Consider the following 18,705-nt stretch of genomic DNA (forward strand, 5'->3'; position numbering starts at 1 on the left):
ACAACAAATCCCTGGCAGCCTCTCTTAGCAACATTTTATACAATGCAAACTGAAAGATCTTGCTTTCTTGAATTTTCTTTTTTTTTCCCCCTTTCTCTTCTAGTTATTATTTACTCCTCAAAATAAGTGGACCTGTGTGCCCAGATGAAAATCTACATTTTTTCCGTCACTTTTGAGTCATTGGGACAGAACGTCACTTTGGAGCATTAGGCTCTGTCTTTCCTCCCTCCCTTTTTGGTTCTGTGGTATTCTTGAGACATGTTGTCTCCCGTTTCTCTTTTTCTTGTATTCTTTGGGCTGGAGGTGGGCAAACAATTCTGTCAGAAATCATTCTTGTGGCACCCTATACGTACCTTTCCCTCCCCAAGTTAAAGCTGTTTATGTTTCCCTTTGTAGGCATGGGATTTCCTCTCTCCTTGGAAATTCAATAACACACAAATACTGGGAAGGGCATGGCATGCACAGGGACCAAGTAGGATATCCCCAAAAGGACAGAAGGCAAAACAGATCCTTATTTCTGTGCTATTTTCCAGACATTGTCCACATTGGGGGCCAGTGCACATGTCTGGAACTTGATGTGTGTAGGATATGTTTGAATGATACAGTTCTACATGGAAGTGATTTCAGAGGTGTAGCTGAATGGGAGGCTACACATTTTTCTTGGTCTTCTTCTTATCATTGGGAGAGGCACCATTCTTCTCTATCCTAGAAGTTAAAGAACTGTGGGATACTGTAAACTGTATTCATCTCTGACAAACATAAAGATCTTCCACAGGGTTTACTCTTCAAACACCTGACACATGATTAAATCTGATGAGGCAAACTTAGTTCTGAGCAAAAGTTCAGAAACAAGCTATCCAGATCCATTCTAGTACTGCATACATTTCCTTCCACACTCCCCCCTCCCATATGTGTAACTTCCACCAGAAGCCCTGATCATAGTGCAAGGTCCTAAGATGTGTTTTTTCAGGTCACGCTGACTGTCATCGAAACATTTGGGCCATACCACTGTGCCCATACACTGAGACCTTACAGCATGTAGCTCCCTAAAGCACTGTGGAAATTTTTAGTAATGGTGGCTATGGTATCTTTCAGGAAAAGTTACTAAACTGGATGACTTCAACCATCATAAACCTGCCAATGGCTATCAGCCATCTTAGCTATGTGGAATTTTCATGGCGCTGTTAAGAGCTGAGAATGAGTCAGATTTTCTAAGCCCTATTCATACATTATATTAGTCAGTGTTCTGCAGACTGCTAGTCCTCTTTGTGTTGCCACAGCCACTTTCATATTTCCAGCAAGTATACCACAACTCGAATATGATACTGACCCAGATTTCTGTGCAAAATACAGGTTCTCTGCAAAATGCAAGGGTTTTGTGCATGATGAGTTCCATAAGTGTTTTGGGGAGATGGGGGAGTCTGGAAAAGAAATTTACATCTTTATTCACAGCAGTTTTCAATATTGGCTCTCCCACTGACACCCACCCCTCAGTATTTCTCACCATTGATTCTGCTGGCTAGAGTTTCTATAAACTGCACTCCAGCAGCATCCATATTTCCACACTTTTTCCACTTCTGTCCCAGGCCATTCTCTCAGTAGGGTTGGTAAAATGGATACTCTGTGTGATGATGACTATACATGGCTGGTTAGTTAGTCTACCACCTTATAGCAAACATTTAACATAGGGAGAGGGCTGTCTGTATCTGAACAAGGATGTATTTCTATGGGATTTAACTAAGGAGGATTAAGAAAGTAACCAGACAATTATACATAGAAGATTGAAGCGGAAAGCATTTGTCTCCTTTCTCCCATATAACCAGATATGTTTCCTGGGCTGTCACTGAGTGACAGAGAAATGCTATTTCTGAGGAAGGAAAAAAAAATAACACAATCATGTATAATACAAAGGGATTTATTAAATGGGAAGGAGAAGGCAATGTTTTCAGTTGGATTATTGGAGGCTCTGTGAAAAATGGAACAGAGGTGCTAACCATGTCAAGAAGAGATGGCACAATGAATAGAGGCTTTAATTCAAGTGGGTGAGCCGACACCTGACCAAACAAAGGTGGAGCCAGACGGAGGTTACCTTAACATGCTGAAACAGATGCTTTTTAAAATGTCGGGATATAGTATTTCAGTGTATTGAACCACAGAATGAAAAGAAACATGAAAGTCCAAGGCTAAGCCTTAAGTAAGCAGAAAATTCAGCATGGTTCTTGAAATTCATCCTGCTGTGTCTATAGATCACAACCTTTATGGGAACAAGATAGATGCCTATACTCTCGTTATTATTGTTTGAAATTTATATAAATGTTTTCCCCTCAGCCTAAATGATACAAGACAGTAGTGATGCCTATAATTATTTGTGTTATGTCACAAATTTCTCCATAGTTTCTAAAGTACGATCTGTGCTGCAGGCTGGTTGATTGCATAGCCAATGCACACAGTGGAAACTTCCAGCTGTACAATCTGAAGCAGGATTGGGCCATCTACCCCCAGGTTTTTCCAATTCTCAGTTTCCAGGGGCCATTGTGTTTTAACTCCCATAATCTGCAGCTAGCACACCTAGTGGTTAGTTGAAGAAGCAAATTGTAATTCTGAGGCCAAAGGTTAGGAACTAGCAATGGGCCTGATAATGCTAAGCTTGCCTGCCAATGACTTCCAATGGTTTCCTGCCTGCAGAGGTCTTTCTCCTGCTTATAAATATGGAGGACTGAACTGGGGAATCATCTTCATGCAAAGCATAAGCCCCACTACTGAGCTACAAGAACTGAGTTACAAGATGTCTTACAGTAATCTCACCAGGCAGCCCTTTGAATGGCCTCTAACCCCCTATTGCCATTCCATTATTAAAAGCAGCTATTAAGGATGCCAGTAAGAGCAGAATAATGAGAATTTAGCAGGTCTAACCCAATTAGACACAATTGGTGAAAAGGAAGAGTAGGAGGAGGAAGAGCTGGAGTTCCTTTCAATACCTTGCAGGTTTCAGAAATGCAAAAAAAAAGCTGCTCAAGAAAATGTGCCTTTTTTCTGAGTCACCAAAACCAGTGAAAAACCCACCATCTTGTAGCAGCTCATGTCAAGGAGAACCTTTTCAAAAATGCCTTGTTTATTGCGCAAGCACAAATCCAACTTTTTTTCATCTTGAGTAGCCCACCATCCCAAGAACACATCACTTGCCTGCTGCAAGAGTTTAGCCACAGTGGGAAAGGAACTCGTATTGTTGCCACACAACTTGGTAGGAGGAGAAGTAGAAAACCAAGCGCCCATCTTCTTTTCACCCTATAGTGACTCTGTCTTTAGGGAGGAGAGTTGTGAGTCATTGCTTGAGACGTGTGAGAGGAGGAGGAATTGGCATAATATTCATATTATAAAGAATGCATTGCTGACCCACAAGATCTAAAAAGGACAAAAACAGTAGGGTGATGCGCTGCCTTTGCTGGATGCTGCCAAAAATGCTTTCTGCAGCGGTAACCACCAAAGCCATTTTCGTTGTGTCATTATAGCAAACATCCTTGCAATAGGCCTGTTTTTCACACTTCTCGGATGGTAAACAGAACCCCAGCTCAGAATAATAAACATTTAAAAGAAACTGGGACAAACAGTCCTCTCCTCCTGACATAAGCAAAACGTTGGTGCCCTAAACATTTCAATATGTCAGTCTCGGATTTTCAAAATATGTCTTTTCAATACAGCAAAGTGAAGTAATCCCATAAGACAACATGTTTATAATTATTAACAAGCTAATCAGCCTGTTCTTTGCTAGGATGAATAAAGAGATGATGACAGCCTATATCTATGAGTCAACTTCCTTGAAATTCTTCAACACTGCAAAGGATGAAAAGATATATAATTATCCGAGAGAGAGAGAAAGAGATTTTTCCTCCTCAAATGCTAATGTCTACAGCTTTTTTTCCCTCCCCTACGATCCACTCCATCGTTGTTTCGAACTCCTTTTGGAAGCTGTTGTAAAGTAATCTAGAAGCTACCAGCAGAAATACTGGTTGATGATCCAATAAAGAGGACTGCAAATAGAGTCTTTGGTACTGAATATTCAACAGGCCCACAATACGAGGATCCCCAGCACAGTATTCTAATGCATAGACTGTGGCAATAAACACATTTCAACACTCGTCTAGACTCTAGCAACCTCTGACAAGACTGATATAAAGTATAAAATATTCTTTCATGTTGCAGACTTATTTGTTTCAGTTCAGCAAATTCCCTTCCTGATACTTGGCTAGCCTATGAGTAGGTAGGTAATCATAATCTATCTCTTTCTGTCTCTCTGTCTAATAATCTACACAGTTAAACATTCCCACTGATGTTATCAAGCCGGCAAGCGCAATAACTGCTAACACAATAACAGGTATTGTGCTCGGGCAAAACACATCCTGCCGTGACCTTCCAGGCACAGACATGTTCGTTAGAGGCATTGCCATGACCCATATCACAAACATTCAAAGAGGAAAGAAATAGTTCTCTCTTTCGAAGCAAAACAATAAGGTGATCTTATTGCCCAACTGTATTTTCCAAACCAGTACAGAGACAGGTTGTGGAAAGTAAACAACTGTAAAAAGCCCTGGTTTTGGTTGGTTAGCGCCGGCTTTGACTTTAAACTTGACTGCTACGGAAAATTCCTTTCTCAGGTTAAGCACATAGCCTCACCCAACCACTTTTTCACCCTCTTATCACTGCTACCTGTTCAACGGGCCCAGCCAACACACATATTCAGGTTTCTACATTGGCAACTACATAGGATTGCTCTGTCCCAATTTTCTTTTGGAGCAGCTGGCTGTTAGCTGTGCAATTATGGTTCTCCTTTTCAGTCTATACCTTGCTTTATCCTCTCTTCATTTGGGAGTAAAACATTGTCACACACACCCAGTTCCCCTGTTTGCTCTTCCACACAACCCAGTTTCACTTTCGGGCATGACATTTATTTCTCAACCCTTTTCTGCTGCCACCAGAGGATTTATTCCTCACTCTATTAAATATGACTCTTCAATCAGTGTTATTCAATAAATCAATGTTTATTTAAGTGTTTATAAGTAAATCATATAAAGTGAATCATGGATGGTCTTATTTTATTCTATCTGTTGTGCTTTGGTAACATTTATATTTGTTTATATATAATCATGTTAATCAAGGTATTTATTCATTTCATATCTTGTTCTCTATCTCTCTATTCTTCTCTAACATAAGGCTGGTCCTAACTGTCTAAACTGCTTCTCTCTGATGTCCCTAACTGAAGTCTCTGACTCTAACTCATATCCCTAACTCATCCCTAACTCAAACTCTAACTGATCTTTAACTGTCTTCCATTTCTCTTATATATCCTTATGTCCGCCTCTTCTGTACAACCATTGGCTCCTGAATCAAGGTTCCATTGTGATGGACAGGAGTGGTCACTGACCTGTCCGTCACAAACATAAAGCAAAAAAGCAAAGTGTGCCGCTTATATAACACCCCATCATGCACTCTCTGGATGGTGCAATTTAATTATGCAGGCTACACATTGCTCCCCCCCCCCGGGCATCTGGGTACTCAATTTTCCAACCTCAAAAGGATGAAAGTCAACCTCCAGCCCACTACCTGAATCCATTGGGATCAAATGCAGGTTGTGAGCAGAGTTTTGACTGCAGTACTGCAGTTTAACGACTGTGCCATAAGGCTCATTCATATGATCCTTCACATGGCTGGTGCAGATGTTATTAGCCAGTAGAAAGGTATAAGCAGGTTCAGTATTTACCTTTCGCTGTTCATCTTCTGGCAATACAAAAGATGAGTCAGAATTATTAATAAAAGAACTTTTAATAACATAACTCAGTTTCTTCCTTATTTAACTCAATAGAACTGTGTAACGATAATTGGGGAGGGGAACTCTCCCAAAACCACATAAGGGACTTTTTGTTGCTATTATCTTTCAATAATAAGTTTTTGCCGACTTCTCCTGTTTGGGTGGAGGTCTCAGGTACCCGCTGCGAACCACACATAGGGTCCCCTCAACACAGGCGGTGGGCCCATTCTCCCTCGATCAGCTTCTCTTTAGCTATTGCTGGATCTACTTGGTGGACCTGCCATTCCGGACCCCTGCCCTTGGGGTACACCAGGACCGTCCATTCTTCTGGGGTCAATCCTGGTATTATAGGTCTAGCTTTATCTTTAATTAGTTGTCCCTCATCTTCATCTATGTTCGTTGCGGCTCTTTTCCTGGGTACAGAAAACACTTGAATTCCTTTGTCTAGTTTCTTCGTTATGTCTTCCTTAAACACAGTTATTTTCTCGGTCTCTTTAGACTCAGCATATTCTTCGGTAGTTAGAAAGACATCAATCTTTTCCCTCACACCTCCTAGCTCCTTCTTCTCTCCTGCCTCAGCTGTTTCTAACGGAACTAACCATCCTCTCCTCTCATGGCTCTCTCTGTCCCGTGCCAACTCTATCTCTTCTGCACGGTCATCTTCCTTCTCTCCAGCATGTGTCGCGCATGTCTCTGTCTCTTGCTCTTTCCCTTGTTCTCTTTCTGTTTCCCATTCTGACTTCTGTATTTCCCTTGTATGTTCTACCCTAAGGGCTTGAGGGGACGGCTCACTCTCTGACTCTTCGTCACATAAGGATACAGAAGTAGACTAAGTGCAATACAGAAGTTTTATAATAATTACAAAGAATCTGTACACCTTCACACCTTATGCTGGCCTGACAAAAGTTACCTCCTGACTCCTTTTAGCCCCCCATCACATATTTGTGCTCTTCCTTCCTTTATTTGTTTGTTTGTTTGTTTGTTTATATCAGGGCACTGCAGAATCCAAAACCAAAATCATCTGATGTGATAGTAACATGGCTACTCAATGTTCCTCCACATCTATTTCCCCACCCCCGCCACCGCCATCAACCTACTATAAATTATAATACAAGAACAGAATGTCTGGAAATATATACATGATCTTAGGAAAAACTGGCATTTTGTTGCTATCTTCATAGGTTGCAGATTCATGTATAATTGTGCAGGGAATGGATAAAGTGGACAGCGTAAAATTCTTTTCCCTATCACACAATACTAGAACCAGGAGACATCAACTCCGATTGGGTGTTGGGAGAGTGAGAACAGACAAAAGAAAATATTTCTTGACCCAGCGTGTTGTTAGTCTGTGGAACGCCTTGCCACAGGATGTGGTGATGGCATCTGGCCTAGATGCCTTTAAAAGGGGATTGGACAGATTTCTGGAGGAAAAGTCCATTGCAGGTTACAAGCCATGATAGGGGGATATATAATCTCCAGGCTTCAGTACTTCAAAATGCCAGATGCAGGGAGTGGTATGAGGAGACAGGTATCTTAATTGTCTCATGCTCCCAGAGGCATCTGGTGAGGCCACTGTGAGATACAGGAAGCTGGACTAGATGGGCCCTTGGCCTGATCCAGTAAGGCTGTTCTTAGGTTCTCATGTTGTTTGTTAGAGTACTGGTGGATATAAGAACAGAAGATGGACAGCCAAATGCTGGGGATTATGAATTGTATAGCATATATTGAGCAAGCACGGATATCAAACTGCCTTTACAGCTGAACTGTACTATTATTCTATGGTTATTTTTTTAATCAACAGGATGCACATTTAAATGATATCCATCATTATTGCATAGTACATTTTCTAGTTTTAGGTACATCCATTGGGCAAGTGATTCAATTTGGTTCTTGGTAGGCACTGTCATACTTTTTCTTCTATCTAGTTTGATTAATTTAAAGAATATTTTGTACCAGATGAAGTCAACCAGAACTCTTTTGAATGTAATTATATATACCAGGCATGGAAAAATGAAAACTTCTCCCTTTGAAATGATTCACTGCTTCTCATTGTTGTTCCTTGCGGAGGTCTCGAGAGCTTTCTTCTGATACAAGAGATAACAAACTTCCTGGTCTAACTCATCTATTGTGAGCCCTGGTCTTTCTTTGTTCGTTAATGAAATGATTTCATCGCAGTTTCGTCATCAAACATTTCATTGTGCGCTGAAGACATGTTTTTGTTTGATGATGTTCCTGAAAAGTCCCTACAGGGTTCTATTTTAGTTGCTCTGCTATTGACTGTTCTAAAATTACTTGCCTGGATTAAAGATTCGCTTTCCATGGGGTCAGCTTTCTCACTGCAGGCCAGACAAATACCTTGTTTTCGAGGCTCCATTCTTCCATGCTGCATTGTTCCATTTTATAAAAGGCACACACACACACACAAACACACATAAACAGCAACAACACATAGTACATATCTGAAATGTGCACAGATGGAACACTGTTTTATACTAGATTAAATGTCTTGTTTATGTAGCCCATCATTGTCTGTTCCTCATACCGCAAGTTGCTTTCAAATTCTTTTCAGTGGATATATTAGGGGCAAACACAGGACTTAATGTGTGCAAGGCATACATGTTCGGCCCTTCCATTAGGCAGGATGAAATGTTCTCCTCAGGCAGCAAATTACAGAAACGCACACTGGATATTGTCATTTAAATACTACAGTTCTGAAAAGGACACATTTAGAATAATAAAAGAGGAAAGTTTCTGCTACACAGGGAGCTATCTCTATATGGTTGAAAAATCAGGGTTCTGGCTTGTGTGAAGAGGTTCTCTATGTAGCAGAGAGTTCCTCTCCAGACGATTTCTCTGTGTAGAAATAGCAACAAGCATGGAGTGTTCCTGGAACTCTGTGTTCAAACTCTCAAGCTATGCTTTTTCGAGCACATGAATAAGACTTCTGTGTCTCATAACTTACAATGTTGAAAACTTATCACTTATGCGTGTAAGGAATCTAGTTTTACACTTGACTGTAAGAAAAGTTTCTTGGCTAAATAACTATACATTCTTAAGACATCCAGAGGTTATCATGAGCTGAACGAGTTCATATTCTACCTAAACAATGTCCTTACAAATATTGTTGACATTGCTATTAATGCCCTTACGTACCCATGGAGGGTAAGGCCACAAAGCAGGTTAAGGGTGACTGAATCTGAGATAGATTGTGATCTACACCAAGCTTGGAGACTTTATATTTTTTTGAAGTGCAGATACCAAATCTCTCAACCACCATAGGCAATGGCCATGCTAGGTGGTGAATTTGAGAGAGCTGTAGGTTTAGAAAACCTAACTTGTTCAAATTACTTGGAAAAGGGATTACAATGCTGGCAGGGCAATGCGAGGAGATGTGATCCAAAAATAAATAAATTTCCAAGCTTTGGATACATGCATGACTAACTGGTCAGTTGCCATGCTGGCAAGTACCGTTCTTGGCACTCCAGGCAATAAAACATCCTCATGCTCTGGAACGACGTGTGAGAAGGGAATGAGGTAGTCTGGAGCAGAACAGGGTTTACATGTGGCAAATCAGGCATGTCACCAAAGGGAAAGAATATCTCTGACTTACAGGTGTAGACTAGGGTTTGTAGGCATACAGACTATCCATGGATACAGGAACTGCCATAAGCAGCCAAAGTGGAAAGCATTTATTACTGGAAAAATTGAAATATTGTTCCTTAATATTTGGTTGTTTCTGAGAGCAGTGCAGTATGTAGCAATGAGTAAACTATCTTTATCATTGTTATCATCAGTAGTATTAGTATTCTTAACTACTTCCCAAGTTTATAAGAGCTGCAAAATTGCAAAGTTTGGTAACTAATGTCTAGCATGCAGTGAGTAAAGCAACAACAGCTTGCAAGTCATACTAGGAGAAAGTTTTTGAGAAAGTAAAAAATGTTTTGCTACTTCTTGATGACTCACGGACTCTTTGAATAACAGAGGAATTAGAGCAGCTCCATTTCTGAGTCTTTGCCATCATGATTATAAGTGAGTTTTAATAATATATGTAAGTGCACTACAATTGGTTTATAACATGCAAAAGAGGAGACATGCCATGAGAATAGTTGGAGCCTCCATATGCAGACGTCATATTTGATCCAGCTTACAGGAAGAGCAAGCCAAAGTAAGGTTTGAATTGTATTGTACAAGAACTTCGAGAGCATAAGAAGAATCACACTGGATAAGACCAAGGGGCATTCTAACTCAACTTTCTGCTCCCACTGTGGTCTTCAGGTAGGACAACAATCACAACAGGACCCTCTAGCTGTCATAGATATTGGACTGGACATTCATCTAAACCAGTGATTGCCAACCTTGGGTCCCCAGATGTTCTTTGACTGTAACTCCCAGAAATCCTGGCCAGCACAGCTAGTGGTGAAGGCTTTTGGGAGTTTTAGTCGAAGAACATCTGAGAACCTAAGGCTGTGGACCAGTGCTCTAAACAGTAGACAGATATCTAACCACACAATATAGTTTGAAACTCAACTTCTCATGAAGTTGCCACCTGTTAGTGTTCCAAAGATGCGATTCAGGCACTTGTGTGAGACTCAGAAATCCTACTGCCAAATAAAGTCTGTGCTTACCCTGAAGACCAACTTAAAAAAAAAAGCAAGGTAATTTGCAAACTACAGGAAATGTTAAATGCGATTTCTCTGTCAGACGTTTTCAGGGCTTAAGAAATTGCCTCATCTAATTGTGTGGTCTTTTTAACGTATTGTTCAGCCCACAGAAGTAAGTCCACAATGTTCTTTGGGGCTTATCTCATAGTATGCTTGTGTCTCATTATTAGGGTTTTTGGGTGGAGGCTTAAGTGGGCCTTCTGTAAGCAACAGGCACAAAGGCAAAAGGATGAGTGAGTAATATGGGTTATTTCATTTCATCATGGGTGGTGGGTATTTTCAGGGATCAAATGGGTTGTTAATGTTGAGAATTTTGATTATAATGTGTATTCTCATAACATCAGCAGAGTAAGGAAATACTCTGAACACAATCAGTACAGTGACTCGGGTAAAATCAGCCATTTTACATTTAACTGCACAACATTAATATTTAGTACATTTTCATATCAAAATCTCAACACCCTTGCTTAAATTTAATTGTTATAGAGACCAAGTTTACTCCATAGATAAACATTCTTCTGCATTGGCAATGGCTTCGTGAAAATGTCTGCAATATTATTTTCACTTGGACAATATTGTACAGTGGTGCCTCGCTTAACGACGATAATCCGTTCCAGGAAAATCGCTGTTAAGCGAAAATGTCGTAAAGCAAAATTAAAAAACCCATTGAAACGCATTGGAAACCGTTCAATGCATTCCAATGGGCTAAAAACTTACCGTCCAGCAAAGATCCTCCATACGGTGGCCATTTTCGGTGCCTGTATAGCGAGGAATCCGTCCCTAAGCACAGCAGGATGCCATTTTAAGCACCTGGTGGCCATTTTGAAAACCTGACGATCAGCTGTTTTTGATCGTTGTAAAGCGAAAATTGGTTCCCAAAGCAGGGAACCGATAATGACTAAGCGAAATTCCCCCATTTAGACCATTTGTTTTGCGATCGCAATTGTGTGCTAAAAACTCTCCCTCTCAATCTGTCTGAACAGACACAACAGGAATACTAAATCTTCGTTCTACCATGGCAACAAAATCTTTAAATCTTTGGAAAGTTTCACTCTTAGGTTTCATTGCTTTCCCACCATTTTATCTATTGGTCATATTTATTTATTTATTTATTTATTTATTTATTTTATTTTATTTTATTTCTATCCCGCCTATCTGGTCATACTAGACCACTCTAGGCGGCTTACAACAAAATATTTACATCTCATCTTTCTTTTAAAAAAGTGAATTGAAAGACAAGATAACATAAAATGCAATAAAATGTCAGCATCAAAATTATGGAGATAAGCAGGGAATCTGTTGGAAAAGGGGAAAAAAGACACTTGGATATTAAAACCATCAAGTTGAGATGAAACCAATCAGAAGGCCTTACTTCACCAACAAATTCATACAATTATCATTAAAGTCAATTTAATGATAACACTCCAGAACTGCCAATGTGAAAAAGCATGGCAATTTCAGCCAAGCCTTTAAAAACAGGCATCTTTGCATTGTGTTGGATGACATTTAAAGAAGGTGCAAGGTGGGCCTCTCCGTCAAGGAGTTAATAACCTTAGGACCAGCCACAGAGAAGATCCTCTCTCTTATCCCATCCACAGATGATTATGAGACACAGAGGAGAGCAGACAGGCAAGCTGACAAGAAAGATCTGGACTGAATATTCAGCTATCCTGGTGCCAATCCTCAACCACAGAAAATTTACACAACAGGAAAGGGGGAGCAGCCTTATGAAGTGTGTGGCAGCAGGAGAAAAAGAACCACTAACTGATGCGTCAACTGTAGAACAAATTCAAGGAGTCTTTGCCACTCCAAAGCTTTTGACCTGCAGCTTCCATAATCCCTCATCACTGCCTATGCTGGCTAGGTCTTCTGGGAACTGAAATTTAAAACATCTGGAGGGTCAAAATTTCCCAACATGTATGATAGAACAAAACAAAAATTCGGCTTAGCACGAAGAGTAGGATTGCCACAGCACCAGCTTCCTAATGCCTGATATTTCAGGGCAAAATCCAGAAAACAGGGAGTAAACCCTGCAAAATAATATATGCACATGCATGCATGAGAGAGTGAGTCAGTGTAGATGTTCTGCAGAGCCAATGAGCTCTGGCATCAACTAGGAGTGGGAAGGAGCTGAGCATCCAGGCTTGAAAGCCATCAAGTAAAACAAAGCCAAACTTTCTTCTTTTCCAGCATTGCTCATTGTGACGTCCACCCTCGTGCCCCTTGCTTGACCTTCAAGCAGGGCCGGACTGGCCATCTGGCAATTCTGGCAAATGCCAGAAGGGCCAATGGTCAGAAGGGCCGGTTCCTGCCTCAGCGCAGAGGCGCTGCATCATGCCCATGATTGGCGGCGAGCGGCTGAGGGGGCAGGGCCAGGGGCTGGCCTCTGGGCCGCATTCGGGGGTGATTTGGTCGGCCTCGGTTCGAGTCCCCGGTGTGCTAACCAGCGGAGGGAGTGATGTCATTGGCAGCCAATCAAGAGCTCCCGCGGGTCAGCCTGAGCCGGAGAGAAGCAGCAGCAGCAGCTGCTGCTCTCTATTGACATGCAAACTTAACCAGGAGGCGGCAGTTAACTCTTGCGGGCGCAGAATTGTCAATGGTGCGCCGCGACACCCGCTGCCTATCTTGGAAAGGATCCCCCGGATCCCCCGCCCCCTCTTTTCTTGGGGGGTGCGGAGGTGAGCAAAGCGAATGTATTCGCTCCCTCCGGGCTTCCACAACCTCGCTTTCCCACGTCGCCCTCCTTCCCTTTAAGACAGATTCCGCCGCTCCCCCACACCATTCACACCCTCATTCCGCCGCCGCCTTTCAATGAATGAGCAAAGCAATAAATGAATCGCACACGTCCAGGAGATCCTCCCTGCGCTGTGACGACACAGGGGAGCGAGAGTCTGAAGGGCGATGAGGTTCAGATTTGCCCGTCCGGTAACCAAGAGGAGGAGGTGGTGGTGGGTCCTTCATCTCTAGTTTGTAAAACTTTCCCCTTGACCTATCGTCGCTTGGGACTTGAAAATGAAAGGGGAAGATGAAGACGAGACGTAGTCCTACAGCTGGTCACGTTTCCCAACCCCAGCAAGTTTAACCTTGGGCGGGAGACAGTGACTTCCAAAGCCAATGCAGGCTCTCATCCCAGATATCGCCACTTCCCCAGTCAGTTCGATTTAGAGAGGAAACCGAGAGTAAGAACTGACTTCCAACTTTTCAGTGATTTCTGCGTGGCTGGGTATCCTCAAACAGCCTTCATTTTCCCAGTCGATGATCAAAGGACATCGGGGTGATTCTGTGTTTTCCTCAATCTTTTTTTTCTTTTTAAGAAGGCAAAAAACGGTTTAAAATTTGAATAGAGATAACATACAAACATCCCCGACAGGGCTGACATGAGTGAAAACAGGGGTTGGGAGGAGGGCAGGGGAAGGGATGAAGACACCTGTCATTTATATGTAAGGATGCAAAATGAGAAAATGTTTATTAATCATTTTTAATAAAAAATAATCTAATATTTAATAATACTGTATTTCTAAGTAAATAAATAGCCTGAGTTGATAGATACCAAGGACCAAAATGATTTTTACAATCCAAATAGGATTATATGTTTCAGCTGAACAGTAAAGGCAGCGACCAGGTAACCTGTACACTGAAGGAGTCTGGTGTCCAGGTGGATGGGCAATTTCAAGGCCTCTGATCTCCATCTTTATGGTTCTTTATCTTTAATAATATACTTCTCCCTTCAACAACACTATAAAGCATAAATCATACACACACACACACACACACACACACACACACACACACACACACACACACACACACACACACACACACACACACACACACACACACACACACACACACACACACACACACACACACCACCAGTTTTCTCTTATCAACATTTTCTTCCTTAGTGTTGGCAATCCTTTCCATACAGTACCATGTCTAGTGAGTCCTAAAGGTCCTTATGACCCCCTGAGCTAGATGCTAAATTAGAGATGTTGTGTTTTGGAGGGGAAGTAGACCAATTTGCCACCTTCATTGTCCAATTCATGGGATTACGGGTGACCAGGGACATTTGATAGATGGGAAATCCATGTACAGTATAACCAAAATCTTATGAACCATGCTGTTCAGACCCATGCAATCCAAGGGAGTTGGTCTTACTTCTTAGCAAGTATGATGTCTGCCTTAAAGAACATGTCAACAATTGCATAGCAAAAAGCAAGAAGTCACATTCAAGTGGAAAGGGCAGAGGATCATTAGTAACTTTGCTCTCCAAAACAACAATAAATAAAGTTGTCGAAACAATACGACAGTTAATTCAAGAGGCAGTGGCAAGCGGTGTTAGAGAAGCTGGGATGTTCTCAGTGCAAATTGACACAACTCAGGATATTACTTCAAGAGACCAATGCTCAGTAATTGTTCGTTATGTGACAGACTGTATTCATGAGAAGCTCCTGGCAGTGGTCGATTGTGAGTCTTCATCAGGTGAATACTTTCTTACCTTACTAAGGCAAGTTCTGCAGTCATGTAAAATTGACATAAAAAATTGCACTGGTAGTTTTACCGATGGAGCAGCTAACATGCAAGGACAGTATAGAGGCTTCTCTACATGGTTGTCCAGAGAATCTCCAGGCCAAATTCATGTTTGGTGTTATGCACATGTACTCAATTTAGTACTGGCTGACACCACAAAGGTTGTAATTCCAAGTGCATCGTTATTTAATCTAATAAATGATGTTGGAGTTTTTATTCGTGAGTCTTATCAACGAATGAATGTATGGCTAAATGTCAGTCAGGACCCACACCATCGAAGACTCTCTGTGATTGGGGAAACACGCTGGTGGTCCAAAGATGCAGCACTTAGAAAAATATTTGGATCATTTTCCCAACCTGATTCGGCTTTATATGTTGACCTTATTGTAACATTGGCAAAGATTGAAGAAAACTCAAGATCTAAGCCAGAAGTACGAATAAAGGCAAAAACTTACGTAGAATCACTGCTTAAATATGAGACCGTTCTCACATCACATATATTTCTTCGGATTTTTGAGCTGACATCCCCGTTGTCAAAATATCTACAAACAAGTGGCTTAGATGTATTACAAGCTCATCACATGGTCACAGGGACACAGGAAAATCTCAAAAAGCTTGCCAGAGATTTTGAAGGGGTCAAGAACAGTGCAGATGATTTTATAAGATGCGCAAATGACAAACTACAAGAACTTGAAGATTGTGAACTTGAAGTACAGGCCACCTTGCCTCATAAAAGGTTAAGAAAGAAGAAAAGCATGGCTGGTGAATGTTCTCAAGATGAAGTAATATCTGATGCTATCATGGCATATAAGATACAAATACACAATGTGATCCTTGATGTAATCACGGAGAGCATAACTCAACGTTTTCTTGCTAGTGAAACACTGTATGCCGACTATGCATGCCTAGACCCTAGGAACTTTTCAAACATAAGAGAACAAGGGCTTCATATATCTGCAATGGAAGATTTAAGTAAAGTCTTGATCAAATTTCATGAGAATGCCACAGCTGAAAATTTGCGGTGTGAATTAACTAGTCTAGCTTTGCATTGGGACAAATTGAAGACATCAGCACTAGAAGAATACACTGTAAGGGTGTCAAGAGAAACGCCCATGGAAGATCTAAGTCAACAATTTGATGAAATGGAGCTGTTAAATAAGCCATGTGCAACATGTAAGAACTGTGCCATTTGTTGCTATCAAATTCTACGGCGCTACAATTTATTAACAGATGCCTATAATGTGATAGGTCTAGCCTACAAATTCCTACTGACTCTATCATTTACTCAAGTTGCTTGTGAGAGAAGCTTCTCCACCTTGAGGTTCATCAAGAATCGACTGAGGAATACTGTATCCCAGGACCATTTGGATTCATTCATGTTAATGGTTACAGAAAAAGAAATCCTCATGAGTCTTGATGTGGATGCCATCATCAACAGAGTTGCAGAGAGTAGTGAAGCCCTGCAAAGTCTTCTTATTCCTTGATAACGTATCATTCCTAAGTCTTTCCAGTATTAGTAGGGTTCAAATTTAAAATGTTCAAATCATAAACGAGGTGGAAAGTTCTTGAGCCGAGCCTTTTGTTCCTGGTGGAAGTGTTGATGTAGGAGGATCTGCTACTTATGTCTTGTTCACATTGAACGTTTTGTTGCAGTTATGTTTAATGATCTAATGTTTCAATACATTAAAATAGCTATAAGATCTCACATTGTACTGTCGGTGTTTTTTGTTTAGACAGCACTAGCATTGACAAATTTAAACATTAAATTTTAATTACACTTTTTGTTAAACGTGATGATTTTATAGGTTTAGATTTCCTGATGCTCCTTGTTATTTATACAACCAGGGCAATGATTGGGATAGGGAGAACTCGTAAGCATGTACCAATACCACTATACCAGCAACGCCCTTTCAGCGCGCCACAATATCGTGAATGGAGCCCACAACAGATGGGCCTGTGTCCCCACAGCCGGTGGGCCTGTGTGCTCTAAATGCCAGGGCCGATTTTTGGTCCCAGCCCGGCCCTGCCTTCAAGCCTCAGAGCACGTGAAGGCAAACAAACCCCACTCTTTCCACTTGCTGCCACCAGGTGATCTCTAAATCACCATTACGTCAGAAAGATTCAGGTCCACACTTCAAGTTCTTTTAAATAAAACTTTGGTTTATTGATTACAGTGCTTGATTCATGACTATCTTCAGTAGCTAATCACACCTCAGAATTTCCCAAACTACAACTAAACCCTCTCTGATTCTTACTCTCTACTCACTCAATCTCACTTAATCTCCCCTTCTGACTCAGTCTCTTATAGCATCTCTCTTGACTCCGCCTCTCAGCAACATGAATATTCATAAACCATTACATAATACAACAAGAACCATAGATCTAATAAAAGGAGACTGCTACACTCATCCTGACATTTGTCTCACTGCTGCGAGACCCACAAAAGCATAGCAATTGCCCAAGACTTCTGCTATCCTGAGACCTGGCAACTAGGGCTGTATTTAGGGTTTCATTCAGGACACCAAGATTTACAGAGCACACAGATTTGCTGCTCCAAAGGAACCATCCAACCATTTATGCCACCTCCGGCCACTGTTCCTTAGGCAGAAGAAAAAGTGAGAAGGCTCAGCACAGAATCCATATGGCTATTGGGCACTCAAATCCATACATTCCTCTCTATTCCCCCGTTCTTTCTCTATGTATGCCAATCTCATCTGATCTGAGCCTAACCAGTAGGGCACAAAATCCTGAATGGCAAAGCTGTTAGTTATGGGTCTGCTGAAGCCTTCATAGAGGCTGGAGAAAAGGAAGGCTTGGTTATTTGTGCTGTACTTTAGACGTTCAACCTCCTGGGCGCTTTCATTTCAGTGGAAAGCGGGCCCATTTGGCAAATATGGCTATTTTCAACAGGGATCTGGCCAACTTTCCTTTGGGTCTGTATGAGAAATGATATTAAACCAACGGTGTGTTTCTGTTGTTGGGATCTCTGTGGGGCTAACTCGTCAAATGACTCCAAGCTGCCACTGCTGGGCCGCATGCAGAGTATTTAACTCACTAAATATTTATCCTAGAAAATATTACCAAAGGATAAATATTATTGCTCTCCTCCTCGACCGTCATTTTTCGCGATGCGTGCAAATACTAATAAACTGTACCATATGTTTGGGAGCCACCAAAAGGAAACAGAAGAAGAAGAAGAAAGGAAGGAAGGAAGTTTGCATAAAAGGGGCAACAGGTTCTATTTAACCACGGGCTAGCCACTTCTCTGGGGACAATCTTGTCTCTTCCACTTTTGGAAAGAGGAGCCATCTGTCATTTCTGGTGGGAATAATTGCCCTGAGCCAAAAACCTTTCATTCTTTGGAAAGGTTTTATTTTATTCTATTTTAGTCTGGGAAGAATTATTTATTCTGATTCAAAAATGGCATTTTTAATATTCTGCCACAGAGAGATAAAGAAGCAAATAGCAAAGCATGTGGTTTTAATGCCTGCCATTAAAGTTCTCCCCTTGTCTCATCCATGTCAGCAGACAGCCATAGTAACTGCACAACAGACATCTTGACGTGTAGTAGAACACACCAAATATCCCCTTTTAGACACAGAATATATAATAATTTATGTAACTATTTTCTGGCACTTCCATATTATTTTCGTATGTAAGCTGGAGGAAAGTCAGGTGACAAACTAACATGGATGTTATAAGTGCAATAGC

The sequence above is a fragment of the Pogona vitticeps genome, chromosome 1 (genome assembly GCF_051106095.1).
Source record: "Pogona vitticeps strain Pit_001003342236 chromosome 1, PviZW2.1, whole genome shotgun sequence".
NCBI lineage: Eukaryota > Metazoa > Chordata > Lepidosauria > Squamata > Agamidae > Pogona > Pogona vitticeps.